Source organism: Moschus berezovskii, chromosome 15, assembly GCF_049115385.1.
Source record: "Moschus berezovskii isolate FMDL1 chromosome 15, NW_MosBer_1.0, whole genome shotgun sequence".
Classification (NCBI taxonomy): Eukaryota; Metazoa; Chordata; class Mammalia; order Artiodactyla; family Moschidae; genus Moschus; species Moschus berezovskii.
Window position 1 is genome coordinate 60,559,632 of NC_142474.1, and position 25,148 is coordinate 60,584,779.

At 39.5% G+C, this 25,148-nt stretch overlaps 1 long non-coding RNA gene across 1 annotated transcript; it reads right to left on the reverse strand.

Annotated features, from left to right (window-relative positions):
• Window positions 1-4,969: 4,969 nt before the first annotated feature.
• LOC129557667 (uncharacterized) lies at window positions 4,970-23,650 on the reverse strand. Its single transcript, XR_008686268.2, has 3 exons — window positions 23,305-23,650; window positions 15,300-15,370; window positions 4,970-5,250 (listed from the first exon to the last, which is right to left on the reverse strand). It is a non-coding gene; the product is annotated as an uncharacterized LOC129557667 (long non-coding RNA).
• Window positions 23,651-25,148: the final 1,498 nt, after the last annotated feature.

Below are 25,148 nucleotides of genomic sequence, written 5' to 3' on the forward strand. Positions count from 1 at the left end.
TGAACTGATGCTTCTTATGCTTCCCTGGTGCCTCAGTGGTAAAGAATCTTCCTGCTAATGCAGGAGACACAGGTTCAATCCCGAGGTCAGGAAGAGCCCCTGAAGGAGATGGCAACCCATCTTGCTTGGGAAATACCATCGACAGAGAAGCCTGTTGGGCTACAGCCCATGGGGTTGCAGAAGAGTCAGACATGACTTAGCAACTAAACAACTATGCTTCTTACAGGTCTACAACATATCATAATTTTGAGAAATAATTAAAAATAGGGATTTCCCTGGCAGTCCAGTGGTTAAGACTTTGCCTTCCAATGAAGGAAATGGGAGTTCAATCCCTGGTCAGGGAGCTAAGACCCCACATGCCTTACACCAAAAATCCAAAACATAAAACAGAACCAATATTGTAACAAATTCAATACAGTCTTTAAAAATGGTCCACATTAAAAAAAAAAAAAAACTAAAAGAAAGAACTCAAAATAGATGCAAATTCCTGCACTCTAAGATGAAACCATGAAACAATTTCTGTTTCATGCTAAGGAGTGGGCTGATGTGTATTTCTGGGCCTTGTGAAGCTCTCGGAAAAGGACAAGAAGACACCTCTGCCATGGCCTGGGTTAGTGGTAAAGGAAGCTTTACCAGCTTTACAACATTTTACATGTTTTACAGAATATTTTAGATGTTAGCATCCCTAGTCGGAGAAGGCAATGGCAAGCCACTCCAGTACTCTTGCCTAGAAAATCCCATGGATGGAGGAGCCTGGTAGGCTGCAGTCCGTGGGATCACTAAGGGTCGGACATGACTGAGCGACTTCACTTTCACTTTTCACTTTCCACTTTCACACATTGGAGAAGGAAATGGCAACCCACTTCAGTGTTCTTGCCTGGAGAATCCCAAGGATGGGGGAGCCTGGTGGGCTTCCGTCTAAGGGGTCACACAGAGTCGGACACGACTGAAGTGACTCAGCAGCAGCAGCATCCCTAGTAAAGTTCCCTGAAATCATTCAAGCCTAAGAAAAACAGGGAAAGGATATTAACTGCATTGTCATTCAGTCACTAAGTCATGTCCAACTCTTTGAGACTCCATGGACTGCAGCACACCAGGCTTCCCTGTCCTTCACCATGTCCTGGAGTTTGCTCAAATTCATGTCCGTTAAGTCAGTGATGCTATCCAACCATTTCATCCTCTGTCACCCCTTCTCTGTTCTCAATCTTTCCCAGCATCAGGGTCTTTTCCAATGAGTCGGCTCTTCCCATCAGGTGGCCAAAATACTGGTGCTTCAGCTTCAGCATCAGTCCTTCCAATGAATATTCAGGGTTGACTTCCAGGATTGATTGGTTTGATCTCCTTGCAGTCCAAGGGACTCAAGAGTCTTCTCCAGCACCACAATTCAAAGGCATCACTTCTTCAGTGCTCAAACTTCTTTACGGTCCAACTGTCACATCTTCACATGACAACTGGAAAAACCACAGCTTTGACTATATGGACCTTTGTCGGCAATGTAATGTCTCTGCTTAATGTGCTGCCTAGGTTTTTCATAGCTTTTCTTCCAAGGAGCAAGCATCTTTTAATTTCATGGCTGCAGTTACCATCTGCAGTGATTCTGGAGCCCAAGAAAATAAAGTCTGTCACTGTTTCCATTGTTTCCCCAACTATTTGCCATGAAGTGCTGGGACTGGATGCCATGATCTTCGTTTTTTGAATGTTGAGTTTTAAGTCAGCTTTTTCACTCTACTCTTTGACCCCCATCAAGAGGCTCTTTAGTTCCTCTTCACTTTCTACCATTACAGTGGTATCATATGCATATCTGAGGTTGTTGATATTTCTCCTGGCATTATGAAAATTGTTTATTTTATGCACTTTGATAGCACTTAAATCTCTCAGCCCCCAAAACAGAATGATAAAATGGAAATAAAACACTTTAGACCAATTTGTTCAAGTACCTATAAGTTTCTCTCTCAAACAGGGAAACCACATTTTCACTGAAAATATTTATCGAACACACTATGCAGTTTATTTATGTATATAGTTATTTCCTCTCTTCATCTCAAAAAGCATTTGAAACAGTTAAACCTTTATTAAAAATAAAATGAAGTCAGATACTTGGAGTAATTCAAAGTATTAGACGATTCCTACACACAAGAAGCTTGTAAAATAATTTATGAAACCTTTGATCCAAATCTTACAAGTACATGTTCTCCATATACAGACTATCATTTTAAACAGCCAAGTACTAGCAATACGCAGGGAGCAAATCCCATCAGTGCCAGACAAAATATCTACTTCACCCTAGACTTTTCTAGTCACTGATGAAATTGGCATTAACCTTTTTTGCTGGTCATTTAGCGATCCCTAAAACACATAAAAAAATCCAATTTTGCAATCTCACAGCAATTTCACAGTCCCATATCAAGTAATTTTCTTTGCATGCCCTCTCTCCACAGTTGCTAACAGCCTAGAACAATATTATCATGATCATGTTTGGAAAATGATCCAGTTCAAAGTATTATGGGACAATTGTTCCATTAGCAATTGCCAACAACATAAAGATCCTACACAATACTTCTTGAAAACAGTCTCACCCTGGTCAGATGAATCCTGCATAGGCTGGAATTAAAACCTTTCAGTCCCATGAAGTTTTGTAAGGCCAGGAAATTTTCTAATGGACTGGTTTGAACATTGAAAGCCTTGAGGAAATAATAACAGCAAAGCCTGCTTCAAGTAACGTGAGGGTAGGGCAGGGGAATGTTAGACTAGAGGAATGGAGACCAAGGGGAACTCAGCTGTCATAGTGGCTTCTGAGTCACTAGATCCAGTCTCTTTGAGATTGTTATTAGTAGAGGGGTTTCTGTCTAATTGATTTTGTGATTGGTACATAAGAAATACATGAGCAGCCCTGGAGCTAGTCACCTTCTTTGTGACTAGGATCACATCTCTCAAATATGATGTCACACCTCAAAGGAGTTCGAAGTCCACCTGGCACCCTCATTTTACAAAAGGAGGAAATGGAGTCTTGGGAAGGCCAAGCAATTTGAACTGTTATAGTAAAATCATAAAACAAGTAGAAAGGCTAATGATAGCAATTACAAACTGTTCCCCAACATGGTATGATGTGTCTACTGGAAGAGTCTCACCTGCATGCTGAAATAGCCACACGACAGATGCCCAAACGGGAAACAGCGACCATGACAGCATTTCTAAATATACATCCAGAGGAGGCTTTGTGATTCTTTGATCAGAGGGGAGTGTTAGGAAAAGTATCTGTTCATACATGCTTAAACAGTCAAGTAATGTGCTTTCCCCCCATTACGGATACAGAGCGTGGAAAAGAAGAAGCACCTCTTCTAACTGTAGGTGGACCCTGAGTCTTTGAAAGTGGCAACTCTCAAAGGTTGCTGAAGCGGAGGGTGTGCCCCAAGATGACTGCAGTCAGAAAGCAAAAATGTAGCTCCCATAAAGGGAATTCAGACAAACTGCCCCTGCTTCTTCTAACCATCAACTGGGAGACACTGTCCCAACAAGATCCCACCCTCAACCCCACTCCTGGGCAAAGAGGGTGGATCTCAGGTGTGGCCTCCTGGGCAGCTTCTTCTGCTCCAGTGCTATTCAGTCTCCCTGTTCACTGGCAAACTTGTCTAGTTAGAAACCCCTCAACCTCATCAGTCACTCCCTGCTGACAACTTGAAGGACAATGACTTATCCCATCTTCCCTTCTTGCTCATATATGTCATACTGCATAGTTCTAAGGTCTTTACACATATTCATATTTCCTCATAACAGCTCTGTAAGGTGAGTACTACTATCACCCCCATTTTACAGATGAGCAAACTGAGACACAGAATGGTGATGGTAATATAAATTACTACTACTAATTTACCTGTTTGGTGTGTAACTCAAAGCTATATTCTAACATTTGTCTTTCAGGAGACTTAGGAGGAGAAGGTTAGTGCCACAATTGACCTATAAAAGCCTACACATAAAATCTATAATCTTGTGTGGATGGCTCTTAAATTTTACTTACATGCAGGGCTGACTCTGGGGGAAGTTTGAGGGTCTGTCTACTCCATGGTCCTTTCACTGCTAAAGAATAAGAGTATAGCTTCACACAGTCTTCATATTTACCCTCAGGAAGAACTCCTAGCAGTTTTGAAAACTTAGCTTGGGTATGCTTCAGACAAAATAAAAATCCACACATCATTTTAAAAACTTTTTTCAGTTCATAGAAATAGGGTGATATCAGTCATATAATTTTCCTTGTGACACTAATTAGGATCTTTTAATATTCTGCCAGGTCCTAAAAATAATTTGAGCCACCCTTGTTTCATGTTTAACATATTGTTCATTCTCTTGGCTCTACCTGTTAAATATTTGGGAGCTCAGTAATAAATCAACTTAGTCAGGCTGCAGAAAAAAATCTATGGTCACTTATAAGTGATCTCAATTCCAACTTCAAAATCAAAAGATAAAATAATTTCATAGCAGAAATGAAATAATAACACTTTATACTATGTTTTATGGAATGGACTGACCCACATGAATCAATAACTTAATAACTTAATATTTAATTTCTTTTGTAATTTCTCTAAGCACTTCAAAGACTCAAATGTAATATTGTTGATTTCCTTAGGGTTAAGTGTTAAGAACTTAAGCTCATCAGCTCTCAAACTCAAGCTCATGCTTTTAACATCACCTTCACCACCCCACGTATCACATAACACAAGCAAAAGAGAAGCAGCCCAATCCAGCTCAATAAATGACAGAAAAACCGGTTCTTATGTAAGAGTCAATGCACACCTCACCCAGTTACATAATTAAGTATATTTGGCAGGAGAAGCCTGACAAGACTGGAATACCCTGCTTGTTTGCAAGTGTTCCAACGAAGTAGGGATAGGGAAAAACACCAATAAATGCCAATTTGAGATACTAAAAAATCTTTATGTCTGCATAAACAAATCACGCATTTGCATGGGTGCTTTCTTAATTTAGGCTGCTATGACAAAATACTATAGACTGGGTGTCTGAAACAAGAGACATCTTACTTTCTCAGAGTTCTGGAAGCTGGAAGTATAAGATCAGAGTGCAGATGGCCGCTTTCCCGTTGTGTGCTCAGGAGGTCTTTTTGGGGTGTGTACACATAGAGAAAGAGGTTTCTCTCTCTTTTCTTATTTAGATTAGGTTATGAAGGTCCTGATTACCTCCTAAAAGCCCCATTTCCAAACACCATCACATTGGGAGTTGAGGCTCCAACATATGAACCTGGATGAGACACAAACGTTCAGTCCATTAACAGTTGACTATTTAAGGGAAAGCTTTAATCCTCAAGATATCATTCTTTTTCCTTTTAAAATCCATTTTTTTGTTCAAAAATTTTTTTCACTTACTATGTCTCTTTCCTTTTCCTCTGCTGTTGGAGGACATATTCCCACAACACTGAAGGTTTTCTTTTCAGACAGCAAATCTCATTGGCCTTTTTTCAGCCTTCATGCCACCAAGTCCCTTTGCAGGATAGAACACTATGCCTGCCTTCCCTTCTCAAGCTTCTTCATCCACAGATATATAGTCTAGGGAGTTCCCTGGTAGTGCAGTGAATGGCTAAGACTCCATGCTCCCAATGCAGAGGGCCCAGTTTCAACCCCTGGTCAGGGAACTAGACCCTGTCTGCCACAACTGAAGATCTCACATGCCACAAAGAAGATCGAAGAACCTTCATACCGCAACTAAGACCCAGTGCAGCCAAATAAAGAAATAGGAAATAAATATTTTTAAAAGGAGTCTAGAAATAGGCCAACAGGGATTCAAATTTGGGCCTTAGACAATGACAAGTTACTTAACCTTTCCAAGTCTCAGGTGCCTGCCTCATCTATTAAAAATAAAAATACTTTTCCCCACCCTCAGTAGACTTTGTGTGGATTAAATGAAAAGGAGGTGATATATGCATCTGTCACTAGGTCATCAATAAGTTTTTAGTTTCCCTTCACTCTGCAGCCTCATTCTTTCTCCCAAGTGATGCCCCATCATTTCCATTTGCCCTTAGCACACCTCCACCTGGACTTTCAGCTCAACTTGAATAAACTCATGTAACAAATTTCTGTACTCCTGCCTACTCCCCAGGTGATTTGGAGCTAATGGCATCAGTCCTCTTCCCATCATCTTGACCAGAACTCCAAAGGTCATCGTTTCCGTTCAGTCGCTCAGTCGTGTCCGACTCTTTGCGACCCCATGGACTGTAGCCTACCAGGTTTCTCCGTCCATGGGATTCTCCAGGCAAGAATACTGGAGTGGGTTACCGTCATGGCATTAAGTTAAATTACAAAGGACATGAAGTTAAATTAAATCCCAAAAGTCATGAAATTAAATGAAGATTAAGATTAAATTAAGACCACAGTGATGCTAAAGCTGAAACTCCAATACTTTGGCCACTTCATGCGACGAGTTGAGTCACTGGAAAAGAGTCAGATGCTGGGAGGGATTGGGGGTGGGAGGAGACGGGGATGACAGAGAATGAGATGGCTGGATGGCATCACCGACTCGATGGACATGAATTTGAGTGAACTCCAGGAGTTGGTGATGGACAGGGAGGCCTGGCATGCTGTGATTCATGGGGTCGCAAAGAGTCGGACACGACTGAACGACTGAACTGAACTGAACTGAAGACCACAGGGCTTAGGACTGGACCATCCATGAAGGGCCACTGTTTGTCTATTAGTCACAGAAACATTCTAGTATCTAGACAAGACCTATGAAGTCCATCCCTCTGAATGTTCACATCAGTATGTTCTCCAAATCAGGTCGTCAGGCATGAGAATCACCTAAAAGCTTGTTAGAAAGGTGAATTCTTGGCCCCTCCCCAAACCTACTGAACTTGAGGGGACCCAATATTCTCCAAGCAATCAGGATGCAAGCAAAAACTTGGGAGATCTAGTGGTATAAACAACCTGCCATCTTGGGCCTTAGGAGAAGACAAATATTTAAATATTAGTGTACATAAAATTTAAATATGAGCATGCATTTAATTCAATTAGTATAAAGGAATTTATAAAACAGAAGTCATCCTGCTGTCTTTTATTCCATTATAAAAAGTTCAGACATAATCTTGGTGCTGTAAAAGCCAAAATATTCTCATTTCAGATCCTCAAATGCAAAATACTTAGAAAAGGATTGAAAAGGTACTTAGCTTAATTCTGTGAGAAGAATATCTTTAAAAAACAAAAGATAACTTACCGAACAGATTCCCACTGGAATCTGTTATACAACAATAAAATAAAACTAGCTTTAGGAATGGAAAAGCTGACTTTATTTTTATGTTCATTGGAAACCCCTCCTCCCTGTAGTCTAAGGTAGAATGGGATACACAGGATCAGTGACATGTCAGAGGCCAGGATGTGCAGAGGGAAAACTTAGCTATTTAAATAGATTAACTATTATTTTCAAAGAGATTAGGTTAAAGTAACTGGTACATAAAATTGCCTTTTGAGACCCAGGAAATCTCATATCTACTTTCCACTACAGAGCAAGAAAGGAAGCATTAGCAAGATAGATTGAAATTGAAGAGCTGCAAGTTCCTTCACAATAGATCAGACAAAAAGCACTAAAGCAACATCATCATGGAAGGCAACATGGAAATATTGTTGGGGGGCTATCATAAAAAAAAGGAAAAAAAATTGAATGGCAGTCAACAATGAAGAGATTCAGAACAATGAAATCAAAGATAGACATGGCTACTTATTATTTATGAAGCCTTGTTTTCTCAAAGGATTATTACCTAGCTAAAAATCAAAGGTCATTCAGTTATTGCCACACAAAGGATTATAAACATGTAGTGCAAGTAAATTAAGTTCCGTCAACTCAAAAAGTAATGTCAATTGTCTACTATAATTTACTTATTTGATGTTACTAATGAATTTAAGTTACTGGCCAGAGACAGAAACTATTTCAAAGACATTTACTTTCCGGCTATCTTGGCTCTGTCTGCTCTTTCTAGTTGGATTTATTAGTCATTTAATTTTTGTCTCAAGGATCAAATGGATCCTTTCCTTGATTTCCCCACAGTTCAGCAGGAAGTGGGCTATAACTTCCATTAGTCTCACTGTAGTTTTGCCAGTACTGCGAAGGAAGCACCACAAGAAGAATAACTCAGAGTTTTTACTGCTCACGCCTAGGTTATTTTCTTGGTCACTAATAAGGCTGATTTGCTTCTAGCCTCCTCCATGTTTCCAGAGCTGTTACTTCATTAGAAATGTATTAGAATCTTGTTCCTCAGAATTTAGACTAAAGGAACGTCTGGTGTTAAAATGAGAAACGCCTATTACTTTGTCTCAGCTTGCCTTTCAAGTTTCAGGCTCCAGGGTTGATCAGTCCTAAGATGACAGACAGTAAGGACATCTATTTCTCTCAGGAAAAGACGTAACTGCAACAAGATATGGGATTTGGCCATATGGTCCTTTAAAATAAAATCAACCAATTATCAATCACCATCCAATGGTCTGATGAGTCTATTAGCACAGTGGATGCACCATCCATTATCCAGTGCAGGTCAGACTGCAAATCTCAGTTCAGTTTATTTTCAATCTCTCCTCATCAAGGATTCAAAAATTACCTGTGTTCAATCTTACATAACATTCTACTATTTGCATGTTTAAAAGAGTCTGAGAGAATGCATAACAAATTTTTAGCAGTTGTTCATCTGGCTGGTGGCTTACAGTTATCTTTTGTTTCTTTTATAAAAAAATTTTATTGGAGTATAGTTGATTTACAATGTTGTGTTAGTTTCAGGTATACAGCAGAGTGAATTAGTTACACATACAGTCTCTCTTTCTTTTTAGATTCTTTTCCCATATTGACCATTACAGAGTATTGTAATGTACAGAGCTCCCTGTGCTATACAGAGAGTTCTTATTAGTTATCTATTTTATATATAGCAGTGTGTATATGAAGAGGGAAGCAGAGGATGAGATGGTTAAACAGCATCACCAACTCAATGGACATGAATTTGAGCAAACTCCAGGAAATAATGGAGAACAGGGGAGCCTGGCATGCTACAGTCCATGGGGTCACAAAGAGTCGGACACAACTTAGCAACTGTACAAGTGTGTATATGTCAGTCCCAATTTCTAATTTACTCCTCCCCCCTTACAGCCTGATAATCAAAAGTTTGTTTTTTACATCTGTGACTCTACTTATGTTTTATATATAAGCTTATGTTTATTATTTTTAAATATCTGTATCTTCTAACTTTTTTATAATGAATACTCATTTTGAGTGTAATAAAAAATTTTAAGGAAAAAAAATATCAAAAAGAAAAAAATTATTCTCTTGGCTTTGCATGCTCTGCAGAGGGTTGATGCTGGAATTAAGAAAAGCTGGTTAATAAGGCACCTGAACTAAGAGAGAGGAGATGAAAAGATATTTAAGTGGCAAAACTGACAGGAATTGATGACATATTTGGGTATATAAACAGTAGTGAACGTTGAAGTACTCATAGCAAATATCTCTGATTTCCTAAAAATATGGTCAAATAATCTCTTTTGAAGAAAGTAGCTTTACCTTCTTACTTAACAAGTAAGACTAATTGAAAAATTAAGTTATAAATAATCACTTGAGACATCAATAATAGACAATTAAACAGCCAAAGAACTATGTAACATTTTGATGTGGGAAGTACTCCCAGGATATTTAATGTGAGCAAGATGCAGATAAATATTTGCAAATGGATTAATAAGAGATCAATCACCAGTTAGAAAGTACACAATTATGAAGCACAAAAAAAAATCAAGATTTTTGGACATACAACTCATAGATACTTTATGGAATATGAAAAAATTAATAAAACATGCTGGAAGAAAAAGAATTCAAGGACATAGGTGTTCATGACTGGTTTCTTAGGCATTCACTCAATTTCTCTGATTGGCAGACTGCATTGCAAGAAAAAATCCTTAAGAAATAATACATTTCAACATAAAAACATTATTTATGTAGAAAAATATGCAGGGTTTCTTTTTAAGAAAATAAAGCATTCTAATAAAAATCACTGGGCTTTCCAGGTGGCTCAGAGGGTAAAGAATCCACCTGCAATGCAGCAGACACAGGAGACACTGGTTTGATCCCTGAGTTGGGAAGATCCCCTGGAGAAGGAAATGACAAGTCACTCTAGTATTCTTGTCTGGGAAATCCCATTGACAGAGGAGCCTGGAGGGCTACAATCCATAGGGTTGCAAAGAGTCGGACTCAACTGAGCATGCACAGGAAGAACAGTAAATATTGTTATTTTAGCTAAAAGTACAATAGCTGAATCCAAGATACTTAATTATTTTATCTCCCTCAGGCTCATACCAATTTTCTTTCCTACTCTTCAATAAGACTAATTATAGATGACACCAGATTTATGATTAGAATTACACAAAAGGACTTAATTGATTTCACTAATAACACTTGGAAGGAAAGTTATGACCAACCTGCTGCTGCTGCTAAGTTGCTTCAGTCGTGTCCAACTCTGTGCGACCCCACAGACGGCAGCCCACCAGGCTCTGCAGTCCCTGGGATTCTCCAGGCAAGAACACTGGAGTGGGTTGCCATTTCCTTCTCCAATGCGTGAAAGTGAAAAGTGAAAGTGAAGTTTTTCAGTAGTGTCCGACTCTCAGCAACCCCATAGACTGCAGCCTACTAGGCTCCTCCATCCATGGGATTCTCCAACCTAGACAGCATATTAAAAAGTAGAGACATTACTTTGTCAGCAAAGGTCTGTCTAGTCAAGGCTATGGTTTTTCCAGTGGTCATGTACGGATGTGAGAGTTGGACTGTGAAGAAAGCTGATCGCTGAAGAATTGATGCATTTGAACTGTGGTGTTGGAGAAGACTCTTGAAGTCCCTTGGACTGGAAGGAGATCCAACCAGTCCATCCTAAAGGTGTTCATTGGAAGGACTGATGTTGAAGCTGAAACTCCAATACTTTGGCCACCTGATGCAAAGAGCTGACTCTTGAAAAGACCCTGATGCTGGGAAAGATTGAGGGCAGGAGGAGAAGGGGAAGACAGAGGATGAGATGGTTGGATGGCATCACTGACTCAATGGACATGGGTTTGGGGGGACTCCGGGAGTTGGTGATGGACAGGGAGGCCTGGTGTGCTGCAGTTCACGGGGTCACAAAGAGTCGGACACGACTGAGTGACTGAACTGAACTGAATAACACTACAGGAAAATGACTAAAGGATTGATCAAGAATCCTCATATCCTGGCTCAGTTAGCGCCCTCCTGTAATCACAAGTCATACAGTTCCTTAAAAGAGTGAAAGTATTGGGCCAGGACCCAGGCCCCTAAACAAATGAAGACATACAAGATTAGCGATTGAAACCTCAGAAATCAGCCATACAGAAATACCAAAAAAAACTTGGTTCCAGGTCCCAATACAACATTGTTGCTGTTTCTGAAGATGTTTTTCATATTATAGCTTTTAATACTCAGATCCAAAAGCAAGTATTCAAGGGGGAAAGACAATATAGGGGTAGGGGATTAAGAAGTGCAAACTATTATGTATAAAATATTCTACAAGGATATATTGTACAACATAGGGAATATAGCCAATGTTTTATAAACACTAAATGAAATGGAGTATGACTTTTTAATTAATAATTTATTTATTTCACTGCACAGGCTCTTTGTTGCTGTGCGTGAGCTTTCTCTAGTTGCAGTGAGCCAGGGCTAATCTTCGTTGTGGTATGCATGCTTCTCACTGCAGTGGTTTCTCTTGTTTCGAAGTACAGACTCTAGAACACTGGCTCAGTAGCTGCAGTGCATGGCTTAGTGGCCCTGTGGCAAGTGGGATCTTCCTGGACCAGGGATTGAATCCGTGTCCCCTGCATTGGCAGGCAAATTCTTAATTACTGGACCACCAGGAAAGTCCTGGAGTATAACTTTTAAAAGTTGTTAACTGGGATTTCCCTGGAGGTCCAGTGGTTAATAATACCCTTTGCAAAGCAGGGAACATGGTTCAATCCCTGGTCTGGGAATTAAGATTCCACTGCCATGGACCAACTAAGCTACAACTACTGAGCCTATACATTCTGGAGCCCACATGACACAACTGGAAAATCTGTGCACAGCAACAAAAGATTCTGACTGCCACAACCAAGATCCGATGCAGCCAAATAAATAAATATTAAAAAATTAAAAATTGTTAATCACTCTATTGTATATCTGCAACATATATAATATTGTACATCAATCATACTTTAATTTTTAGAACTTTTTTTAAAAAGAAAGTATTCAGTGAAAATTAAAACTCAGAGATGGAAAAATATGTGATAGTAGAGGGTATTTAAGTCAAACAGGCATGTGAGAGCAAAAAGGCACGTAGATGCCAAGGATATTTATTTCATTGCTACCAGTTTCTAACAAAATATTGAGAGAGAAAGAGACTTGGCAGGACTTGACAGATTAAATAAGATTAGACATGCATGTTTTTCTTTGTGTTTTAAGCTTTAAAGTAAAAATGATAAATGGCCTAAGAGCCAAATTCCATCACAAAATCGAGAGTTGTTCTAAAGGGAAAACATCACTAAAAGGCTTTTTGGAAATCAAGGATGAGTCTGCATCACCTCTGGATGGTACAGGAGAACGAATCCTGTACTGCTAGAACTTTATAATAGCTTTTCTGACTCTGAGATCCCTCTTCTGTCATCTTCTCATTGGCTGACTCTACTCACTCCATAAGAGATTTATTACGTCTAAAGATCTTCTTGCTACCACTCCTGTGGCCAGAAGAACCCCAGCATCTTGTTCCCTCCAGTACACTTGACATAATACTCCCATCTCTACCACCCAGTTTTTGGACTCAACACATGAAACTACCTAGATAGAAGGCTTTGGTCTTTCATTCGTTCTCTACTTCTATTACAGTTTTTAATAGACCTCATTTCTCAGAGTAGTTTTAGGTTCATAGAAAAATTAAGCAGCAGCTACAGAGATTTTACATACATCTGCTGCCCCGAAACATGCCTACCCTCCCCCACTATCAGCTTCCACAACTGCACTGAACATGGGTTACAATCAATGAATCTACGTTGACACTTCATCATCACCCAAAGTTCATTTTACATTTTTTTTACATTAGGGTTCACTCTTGATGTTGTACATTCTATAGATTTCAACAAATGTATTAATGACATTTATCCACCATTGTAGGATCATCCAGAATAGCTTCATATCTGTAACTCTTATTAATTCTTAACTTAAAAACTACCAATCAAATCTAATTAAGAGACACCTGGATAATAATAAAAACAAGTGCTTAGGCTACAACCAAATGAAACAGATGATTAAACAATATAAAATTAAAAATGTCTTCACTGACTTAATATAAAATTATTCTTTGTAAGTAATATAATGATGTAGATGGTTTACAAGGCTTTATCAAATGTTCAGCTGCTAGCAAATTGCTTATAGCAGAAAGCAGACTGTCTAGAATTAAAAAAAAAACAAAAAAAAAAAAAACGGAAGAACCACAGGGGAAAATAAAAAAGTACAAATCAGAAAGTTTCATAAATTCTAAAGGCATGGCCTCCCCAAAACAGTCACATCACACCAACATCCACTGGAATCTCATGAATTAACAAACATTTCATTGAAAGCACACTTACCTTGTGCAGCCTAAATCACAGATAGAGGCCTCAAATATGCTTTTGACCATTTAAGTCGCTATTTCCTGATCCCTGAACCTGGGATGTTTCTCAGTCTCCCAAACCCTTGCTCTTTCAGTGCTTCTCTGTTATCATTCTCTCACCTGGGATGCCCAACTCGCCAGGGATGAAAACCCTACCCACCCCTGAAGGCCAATTTCCATTGTCACCTCCTGCCTGAGCTTCAACTTCATCATCGGTAGCTGGGTTAATAGCACTTCCCTTTTAAGATGTGTGTTGAGGGACTTCCCTAGAGGTCCAGTGGTTTAGAATCTGCCTTCCAATGTAGAGGCCTCAGGTTTGATTCCCAGTTGAGAAACTAAGGTCCCACATGGCATGGGGTGCAGCCATAAAACGAACAAAACTCCAAGCTGACATCAAAAATATGATCATTTAAAACACACACACACGTGTGTGTGTTGAAGCATTACAAAAATAAAGCACATCCTTGTTGCCTAACAGGGAAGTCATTCATAAATGGTGGATATTTGTGTTAATCTTCTAAACTTCCTATCTGTATATGATCATGACATGTTTTTCTTTGCTTATATTTATTTCTGTAAATAGATATTTCCCCCAACCATTCGATTATAAGTTTCCTGAGGCCAGAAACTGCTCTGTTCATTTTGATATCCCATGAAATTACAGCAAGTTTAAGCACAAAAGTAAATGCATAAACATGGCTCTCAGGAACTGAGTCAGAGTATCAATTCTAACTGAAGCACAGAGAAGTGAATTTAACCAGGACAGAGAATGTGCCAATTACATATTAATCTAGTCTAAACCCAGTGCCTTGTTCATACTATGAGTAATTTCCTGCAAGGTTCTGATAGTCTCAATTTTACAACACAGGACTAAATACAGTTACTGATGTAAGGAGAATGAACTCCAGAAACACTCGCAAAGAATGAAAGATCAAATTATAAAATGCATGAACCATTTTAAATTCCCTTTCTCACTCACATAAGTGATGTAGCTGAAGTCCATTTAGAACAGTCTGTAAAGCTGCAACTGTGCAGAGGAAAGAGGCTTAAACTTAGAATCTGATGGCTTAAATTTCAGTCTCAACTCTGTCATTATGTTTTACAAGTTGGTAGAGATGACAATCTCTCTCAAAGTTTTTTCATTTCCAATATGGGAATAAACATTAGCAATTAAAAGATTATGATGAGAATGAAATGAGATGATACAAGAGAATGTACTTTTTAAAAATTCCCAGATATTATTAATATTTATTCTCACCTAGATACATATATCTTTATTTAATTTAAATATTCCCTTAAGTGAAACAATATGATGTCTGAGACTTGCCTTATAACAGAGATGGGGCAGAAGACAAGGCAACAGACAAAGTAATATTGGCCATGTGTCGATGATTGTCAAAGCTGGAGGATGGGTATATGAGGGTTCACTGTACAATTCTTTTATTTTGGCAGCACCATGAAGCATGTGGGATCTTAGTTCACTGACCAAGGATGGAACCCATGCCCCCTGTACTGGGAGTGTGGATTCTTATCCACTAGAAAACCTGCAAGTTCTTTATCCCTACAATTCTTTAACCCATGAAATTTTCCATAATTAAAAAACGTAATTCTTCACTTTGCTTATTTACTATTAATATTTAATTTTACTTACAGTAAGTTTTGTACAGTGGAGAGTACAGACTCTTGAATCCTAGAATTTGGGTTTCACTCCTGTTTCTCTATCTGCAAAACAAGGATGATTGTTTTAATTACTATCACATAAAAGTTGTTGACAAACTAGATGAGAAAATTCCCATAAACCAGATAGCACACACAGGGTCCGTAGTAAGAGCTTAATATATTACATTATGGAACCATATAAAACAAACCAATGTTTTTAATTATAAGAATTCTTTTCATTTAGCTCTTGGGGTTAATAAATGCTCTTAAACAGGATGACACCAAATTAAACCCTGCTTGAAAGTATTCAAGAGGTATACGTAAACTTACCCCAAAACTTAGCTGGCAAACTTCCATTGAACTGACATTTTCAGTGCCAATTTCCCCAAATTTTGTAAAAATTTCTACTTAAAGGTCCACCTAGTATTTAAGGATTTTTCTCATCACTATTTGTGGTCAAACTGTTGCTATCAGTTCAGTTCAGTCGCGTCCAACTCTTTGCAACCCCATGGACTGCAGCACAACAGGCCTGCCTGTCCTGTTGCTATAAGTGGTGTTATAATTCATTAACAGTGTCTAAGACAGGGTTTCCCTTATATGAATAGAGAAAAAGTGCCCCTTTAAAACCTGTCTAAGCAATGAAGAAAAACTGAGTTAAAGGAAGGAAAAAATGATCCCAATATCTCTCCTCAGAAAAAACAAAAGGCTTTTCACATTTAAAAACTCAATCTTTTCTTTCATATCACCAAATATTGTATGTAGTTTTTATTGTGTTTGACAAACCAAGAACCTTAACAATAAAGTGTGTATGGTTTGGTAAGTTGCTTCAGTCATATCCAACTCTTTACAACCCTATGGACTATATATAGCTCTTTAGGCTCCTCTGTCCATGGGATTCTCCAGGCAAGAATACTAGAGTGGGTTGCCATGCCTCCTCAAGGGATCTTCAACCCATGGATCAAACCCACATCTCCTGTGTGTCTCCTGCATTGGCAGGTGGTTTCTTTACCACTAGCACCACCTGGGAAGCCCATAACGTACCGTGCTACTGCTGCTGCTAAGTCACTTCAGTCGTGTCTGACTCTGTGCAACCCCATAGACGGCAGCCAACTAGGCTCCTCTGTCCCTGGGATTCTCCAGGCAAGAATACTGGAGTGGGTTGCCATTTCTTTCTCCAATGCATGAGAGTGAAAAGAGAAAGTGAAGTCGCTCAGTCGTGCCTGACTCTTCGTGACCCCATGGACTGCAGCCTACCAGGCTCCTCTGTCCATGGGATTTTCTAGGCAAGAGTACTAGAGTGGGTTGCCATTGCCTTCTCCATAACGTACCGAACATTTACTCAAATGAAGTAAATATCTTTCTGCTTCAATTAGTGGTATTTCAATATGTTTCAAGCTGGATTTAGAAAAGGCAGAGGAACCAAAGATCAAATTGCCAACATCCATTGGGTCATAGAAAAAGCAAGAAAATTCCAGAAAAACATCTACTTCTGATTTATTGATTATGCCAAAGACTTTGACTGTGTGGATCACAACAAACTGGAAAATTCTTCAATAGATGGGAATACCAGACCACCTTAACTGACTACTGAGAAATCTGTATGCAGGTCAAGAAGCAACAGTTAGAACTGGAAATGGAACAACAAACTGGTTCCAAATTGGGAAAGGAGTATATATCAGGGCTGTATATTGTTACCCTGCTTATTTAACTTATGTGCAGAGTACATCATGCGAAATGCCAGGCTGGATGAAGCACAAGCTGGAATCAAGATTTCTGGGCAAAATATCAATAACCTCCACCCTTATGGCAGATGACATGCAGATGACACCACCCTTATGGCAGAAAGTGAAGAAGAACTAAAGAGCCTCTTTATGAAAGTGAAAGAGGAGAGTGAAAAAACTGGCTTAAAACTCAACATTCAAAAAACAAAGATCATGGCATCTGGTCCCATCACTTCATGGCAAATAGATGGGGAAACAGTGGAAACAGTGACAGACTTTATTTTCTTGGGCTCCAAAATCACTGCAGATGGTTGTTCCTTGGAAGAAAAGCTATGACTAACCTAGACAGCACATTAAAAAACACTACTTTGCCGACAAAGGTCCATCTAATCAAAGGTATCATTTTTCTAGTAGTCATCTATGGATGTGAGAGCTGGACTATAAAGAAAGCTGAGCACTGAAGAATGGATGCTTTTGAATTGTGATGATGGAGAATGGACTGCAAGGAGATCAAACCAGTCAATCCTAAAGGAAATCAGTTCTGAATATTCATTGAAAGGACTGATGCCAAAGCTGAAACTCCAATACTTTGGCCACCTGATGCAAAGAACTGACTCGTTGGAAAAGACCCTAATGCTGCGAAAGATTGAAGGTGGGAGAACTGGATGACAGAAGATAAAATGGTTGGATGGCATCACCGACTCAATGGACATGAGTTTGAGCAAGCTCTGAGGAGTTGGTGATGGACAGGGAAGCCTGGCATGCTGCAGTCCATGGGGTTGCAAAAAGTTGGACACGACTGAGCAGCTGAACTGAACTGAACAACACATTTCTGTGCAAAGCTCTTGAAATCAATATAGTACCACTAAGTTAAAATAAGAAAAAGTAGGGCGCGACTCATATTCTAATATTGCCCTTGTTTCCTAGGTGTTTGTTTTACTTAACATTCCCAAAAATGGAAGTAGGCAATGGCATGTAAGTTTCATAGGCCAATTCAGAATTAACTTTGAAATGCAAACCTTTAGCTTCTGGAATGCTGCAAAAGAAGATCATTTTAGAAAGGGGAGCTTTAGAAAAACTGATGAAATATACATACAAAAAAATATATATTTTGCAGCCTTTCTTTTTTTTAGAGAGAGGTCTTCAGCATCCTGCATTCCTGTCAAAAATTCCCCCTAAGAGCCATGGACTCTAGTCAAAATCCCTGCTCTGGTAAGTCAATTTTTATATTTTAGAATAAAACACTGCTGTTCTGGGAGACAGCAGTTTGGTTCAGTTCAGTGCTCCTGTATGAGCCTAGGAATCCTGATATTCACCAGACAGTCATTTTTTTCACTCTTTCTTAGGAAGAAAGAAAAAATGGAATTAACAGACCATGACTACCATTAAGCAACTTACCACAAGGCTCTGCAAGTTCTTCCCCAGAAGACAAATATTTGCAACTACATGATGTTTGCAAAATGCCATAAGAATTTTCTCTCAGTTCAAAATGTGTGCACTTTTGCCAGTTAAGGTAATTATTAGAGAAAAACTGCCCAGTGAACATGCTCCCCATGGGATAAGAGCAAAGGCTAAGTGTCTTCTCACTGACATTTTCTATTGTAGAGGAGATGTAAAGGGCAGAACACTGCTACCCTTTAGAAGAGAAGCTGGGTCAATGGGGTCACAGGGCCCAGCTGTGTGCTGCAGGCAAATTCCTTTGTGTTCACTTTTGTCCAAGTTAATAAGAGTCCAAGACTGTTTCAAGATTTTATGAAGAACATCTTATTTGTAGATGCCCGAAAATCAATGAGCATATTATCTAGGTATGGCTTAACATAGTTTTAGGTAGAAAACAAGGAGAGTTGAAAAGCCCTTTGGCTAGTCATTAACTTTTGTTGCCCACAAAGTCCTGCTCCTTGCTAACTCTAGAAAATCAGTAGTTTTGATTTGTTTTAAGAGAAGTACGTTATCCCTGACTTTGGCAAGGTCTTAACACAATTACCTTTTAAGATCAGAATACTTTGCAAAAACATGCATATAGGCAACCTCCAATGCTGTTAATTGCATTTATCTAAATCAAACATTCTGGGTTTCTTGAATTGATTTAATGTGAGTGAAAAGAAGAGAAAGGCAAAAATACCATGACTTGCCAAATATTGTGGAGTTGCATCAGACACAAATTAATGTATGAGAATGTACTGAAGGAATTTAACTATAAGCCTTTGGCATGCAGCAAAAGTGGAGGACAAAGGAGCAGAGGGGTGAAGAGAAAGAAGGAGGAGGAAGAGAAACAATTTAAATAGTGCTGGTGATCTATTACAGATGGAAGTGTGCTCAGGAGATCAAACAGCAACTGAGAAGCTGGTCACCTTGCATCCACAAATTCACAAATAGTTCATTGAAGAAATTACATTTCCAAACATAATTCACTAAGTGTTGCCATCAGAACATGCAAAACACTTTACAATTTAAACCTGGTGTCAGTATTTTCCGCCTGGCATTGACTGTACTACTCAATGCCAAGAAAATATGCTTATTTAAGAATCATTAGGAACACTTTTGCCATGAGACAACAGACAATCAACAAATTTAAAATACCCTTCAACACATTTACCACATTTAAAATGCGACTCCTCCTGAAATTACCATTGTACAAGAATACATAAATTTTGAAATTACAAACACTCAAGAAACAAGCTCCTCTGGTCTGTGAAGAATAGCCCTAAGTCACAAATCAAAGCATACTTGGAGGTCTTAATTGGTCCCTTGGCTTTTCTTGAATTATTATGGGAGAGGAAAGAGACAGGAAGTTGGTTATTACTGCTCTGAAACAAATAGACAATAGTTATTTCTCCAGCAAAAATGGGCTTACTTGAGATCAACAAAGAATTGCAAATGCGGACTATAGCCAAGCTGAGAGCACTGTGCAAGCCCCACGAAGCAAGCAGAGAACTCTTTCAAAGAGTAGAAAAGGAAGTCAAAGTGCTGTAGTAAATAAAGAGTCTATTGGAGGAACTGAGGGTTAGAAGCATAGTGACTTTTCATTGGCTGAGTTGTGACAGTCTCTCATTGGCTGAGCTCTTGCCAGGTGAGAAAAGGAAGTCTTTCTTCTTGAGTTGGGCTCCACTATTGCCAGGAGGCATGGGCCCTCCCCATCCTGTCCTCTCAACTGTTTTCACTGAGGTTTGGGTTTATTAATTTTTACGTTATAAAGTCCATTTTCTCTCTACCCTGATTAACCTGTTCTATTTCAGTTAAAACCATGAGGAAACTGTTATATATCTAGCATATTGAACAGAGTGGATCATTTTTCTCCTTCTATATGCTAAAAAGTAATAATCACTAATAATTATTATTATTTTGATTATTTCTACACTTTCCACACACCTGCAGTTACTTCCTCCACTGAAGGCTTGAGTCCCTCAAAGTATTCCATGAGTGTTAGAATCAACTTCTTTCAAACTCCTGTTAACACTGAAATGTTATCTTCTTCCTGTGAATCATAAATGTTCTTAATGGCTTCCAGAAGGGTGAATCTTGTCCAGAAGGAAATTTTCTCAATCAACTTTCAAATATACAGTATAGTATTATTAACTATAGTCACTATTCTGTACATTATAGCCCGAGGATTTATTTATTTTATAACTGGAAGTTTGTACATTTTGACTAAGGTGGTGTTTTCTAAACTTGAGAAATCTAAAGAATTCTGAGACATTTGTTAACTGTAAGGATTCCACTTCCCACTACCCTGTTCAGACCAATTGAAATAGAATCATTTTCTGGGAGGGGTTTGGAAATCTCTAAATGTAACAAATCTCCCCAAGAGATTTTTATCACGAGGCATATTAGGCAACATTGCTTGAAGTCAGTAGCGGCTCACATTTACTGAACACACACTGCTTACAGGGTACATTTCTAAGTGCTCTGTGTGTATTTACTCCTAACAACAACTCTGTGCAGTATTGTCTCAGTGTCATTCTGCAGAGTAAGTGCCCCTCTTCAACAATCCATTAAGGGTGGATTTTTTACCATTTGAATCTCAGGGCAATCTCATTTCACACATTCATCTTAGATTAGATTCTAAGGTCTTGAATGCCTTTGAGATTAAACACCAATTCAGTTCTCTTTATAAAACACACCATAAACTTCTTTGCATGACATAGGAGCTCCATATATAAGAGATCAAAGGGTCACTCTGCTTTTTGTCCAGTGCTTTTGGCAGTGGAGAAGCCTATCTTGATTTAGGAAATGTGGAGACAGAAGCTGGCAGTAGAACCTGCTGCTGAAAGCAGAGACCTTTTGAGTTCCTCTGGCTGAGAGTCAGAGTCCTGCAGAAATTGAACCAGGAAAAGGAAAACAGAAAGATCATCTGGTCTGGCTGACTCCGCTAGCTCAGATCCTGGCTGGAGAAGAGAATTTCAGTACAGAAGAGAAAGGTAATAGATATTTCTAGTTTCCTGTCACACCCCTTCTTCCACAGGCTTATCCACATTCTAATCAGCCTTCTGAGACTAATAGTTTCCAGCTTACTAAAAGCCCATACTCATCTTTCTGATTCCTTTTATACTTGCCTGATTGGCACATTTTATGCTTTCAAAGTCTGTGATTATTCAATAACACAAAAGCTAATGCTTCTAAACTTTGTGCCATGCATTTCCAACCTGGAGGCAATCAGAACAAATGTGTGTGTTGCTTCCTTAACAACTATTATCCTAACTCCTTCAATGTGAGGACGCTTTCCTTCCTCTGAAATTCAAAATCACCCTACTGAAACTTAAAAACATACTTTAAGTACCTATTACTGTGCAAGTTTTTTTTTCATTCTCATTCAGATTTTTCTATTTAATCCTAGCATACTAAGGCAGAAAAGGAATCCATATTTCCATTTTTTTCCCTTAGAAAAAGCTAACAAAGAGGACTTCCCTGGTGCTCCAGTGGTTAAGAATCCTCCTGCCAATTCAAGGGACACAGGTTCGAACTCTGGTCTGGAAAGATTCCACATGCTATGGGGAAACTAAGTCCACATGCCACAACTACTGAGCCTGTACTCTCGATCCCAGTGCTTCACAGCAAGAGAAGCCATAACAACGAGAAGGCTGCACACTGCAACAAAGTGCAACCACTGTTTGCCACTAGAGAAAGCCTGACCCGGCAGCAAAGACCCAGTGCAGCCATAAATAAATAAAAATATTTTTAAAAAAATTTAAGCTGAAAGAGAAAGATTTGATGAGGTTAATGATTTGTCTAAAAGCATGCATTTGGTAGGAGGAAGAAGCAGACTTTGAGAACTGTGTCTGATTTTGAAGTCCATGCTCTTTCCACCATATCGTGATATTCAGTGTTCAAGCTATTTTGTTCATTGCTTCACAGGTGTATGAATTATCTCCTTAAATAGAAGAAAATACGTCATTTAAGCATAGAGTGCAAAGCATGCAGCAGGAATGCCATAAAAAAAAGAAGTGATGATTTCTCTCCTCAGTCATGCCAACTTCACTAAATCACCTTCCAAACTCTACAAATCAAAAAGACCCAAATTGATCGTTTAGAATTCTTATACCAAAATCAGAAATCACTGGGTGATATTCCCCAATGATATCATTGGGTGATACAGGACCTCTGCTCAGACAATCTTACATTTGTTCCAGTGGGTTTCATACTCTGTGACCTCCTTGCTTGATGCAGCTCCACTCAGTAGACAAGTGACTGCAGTGACACAGGAACTGTGTTCTTACCAACAATTATCTGGGATTGGCCAACACAGGAAAGTTTTACTGCCCATTGAAAATTACTCACTTGGAACTTTAAAAACTTAAGTCAGGACATGATTTTTAATATTTAATGAGTCTGTATGTTCTCCTGTCTGTTTTGCATGACAGTGTCAGTTGCATTCGATTCTTTGTGGCCCCATTTACTGAAGCCCACCAGGGTCCCATGGAATTGCCCATGGAATTTTCCAGGCAAGAATATATACCCAACAGTAAAATTCTGTTCAGTATGGTACTACAGAATGGATGAGATAACAATGATGTACAGATCTCTTCCAAAACGTCACCTTTCAGCTAAGAAAAAAATGTTGAGGTATTAACTGGGTGGAGTTCAAATTCTCTATTCACTCAACTAGACCTATAAAATCTGAGTCTGCCTTATTCTCTCCATGGCCACTGCCCTTCTACCTTCTTCTTCTCACCCTGACTAGTGCAATGGCCTCTTCCTCTTGCCTTACCGAAGTTCATTCTCTTAACAGCACAGCGATATTTTTAGACAGTAAGCAAACGGTTTTATTTGTTTACTCACCTATTTAAAAATCCTTCAAATTCTTGGAGGGAGCCCTGAGCTAGGAGGTTGTGAGGAGGTCTGAGGGAGGGGGGTGAGAGGAAACCTGAGTGAGGAGGTCGAGAGGACCTCGGAGGGCGCCGTGAGGAGCTCAGAGGGAGGAGGGTGAGAGAAGCTCCGGGGAGGGAGGGCTTCAGTCGTCCTGAGTGACGAGGGTGTGAGGAGCTTTGAGTGAGGAGGGCGAGAGAAGCCCTGAGGTAGGGGACTGAGAAGAGCCCTGAGCGAGAAAGGTGAGAGGAGCCATAAGTGAGGACAGCCAGAGAAGCCCTGAGGGAGGGAGGAAGTTGCTCAGAGTCCTGAGTGACGACGCTGTGAGGAGCTTTGAGAGGAGAGGGCAAGAAGAACCTCTGAGGGAGGTGGGAGGAGCCTCGAGTGACGAGGTGGGAGGAGCCCCGAGTGACGAGGTGGGAGGAGCCCCGAGTGACGAGGTGGGAGGAGCCCCGAGTGAAGAGAGGGAGAGGAGTGAAATCAATTGAATAAATGAGTGAATGAATAACAGTTTCTTAAATTTTCAAATATAGACCTGCTTCACAAAAATCGTAGTGCCAGGACATATTTATTGTGAGGTGTTCATCTAAATGGCAACTAGTTGGTAATTGGTGTGAGAAAATATGCCTATTATTAATATTTATCTCTGATGTGTTCAAGCAGAGGAAGTTCACTCCACTCCCACCCTACCCCATGGGTATTTTGTAAAAGTCTCTTACTTTTTCCATTTTTGGCTTACTGACAACTAAACGCAAAATCCTGGAATATCCAGACTGTACTAGCTGAATATTACACTCTGTGTTAGTCGCTCAGTCATGTCTGACTCTGACCCCACGGACCGCCAGGTTTCTCTGTCCGTGGGATTCTCATCACTTTTTACTTTTTGGCTGAGCCGCTGGGTATATGAGATTTTAGTTCCCTGGCCAGAGATGGAACCTTTGTCCCTGTAGTGCAGGCGGGAAATCCTAACCACTGGGCTGCCAGGGAAGTCCCAAGGGGTTATCGTATTTGTACTAAGGGTCATCGTATTTGTACTAAGGATCATCAGTTGGGTGAAATTTATCAGTTACAATCAATCAAGCAGTGGTAGCTGTTTTGGTGTTGACAGATTTGATTTCTAATTAATCATAACATCCCTTAGACCTCCTTTAAATTTCACATAAAGGTTTGTTGTTTTTTTTAAGGAATCTGCTTTTGGAATTTAACAGTCATTGCTTGTTATTTTATTAAGCTCACTACTTTTCTGATCGACTAACAATACTTGATGAAGTCAATAGACAACATTTAGTCAAATTACAAAACTGAGAATTGTCAATACAGGCATAATCTGTGAATAATTGACAAACATTGCTCAGCTCCTGGATTCTAGATTATAATTACCTTCCGTTCCATTCAGTCGCTCAGTCGTGTCCGACTCTCTGCAACCCCATGAATCACAGCAAGCCAGGCCTCCCTGTCCATCACTAACTCCAGGAGTTCACTCAAACTCATGTCCATCGAGTTGGTGATGCCATCCAGCCATCTCATTCTCTGTCGTCCCCGTCTCCTCCCTCCCCCAACCCCTCCCAGCATCAGAGTCTTTTCCAGTGAGTCAACTCGTCGCATGAGGTGGCCAAAGTATTGGAGTTTCAGCTTTAGCATCAGTCCTTCCAATGAACACCCAGGATTGATCTCCTCTAGAATGGACTGGTTAGATCTCCTTGCAGTCCAAGGGACTCTCAAGAGTCTTCTTCAGCACCACAGTTCAAAAGCATCAATTCTTCGGCGATCAGCTTTCTTCACCACTTACTTAACACATATGTATTTATTCTGGGTTA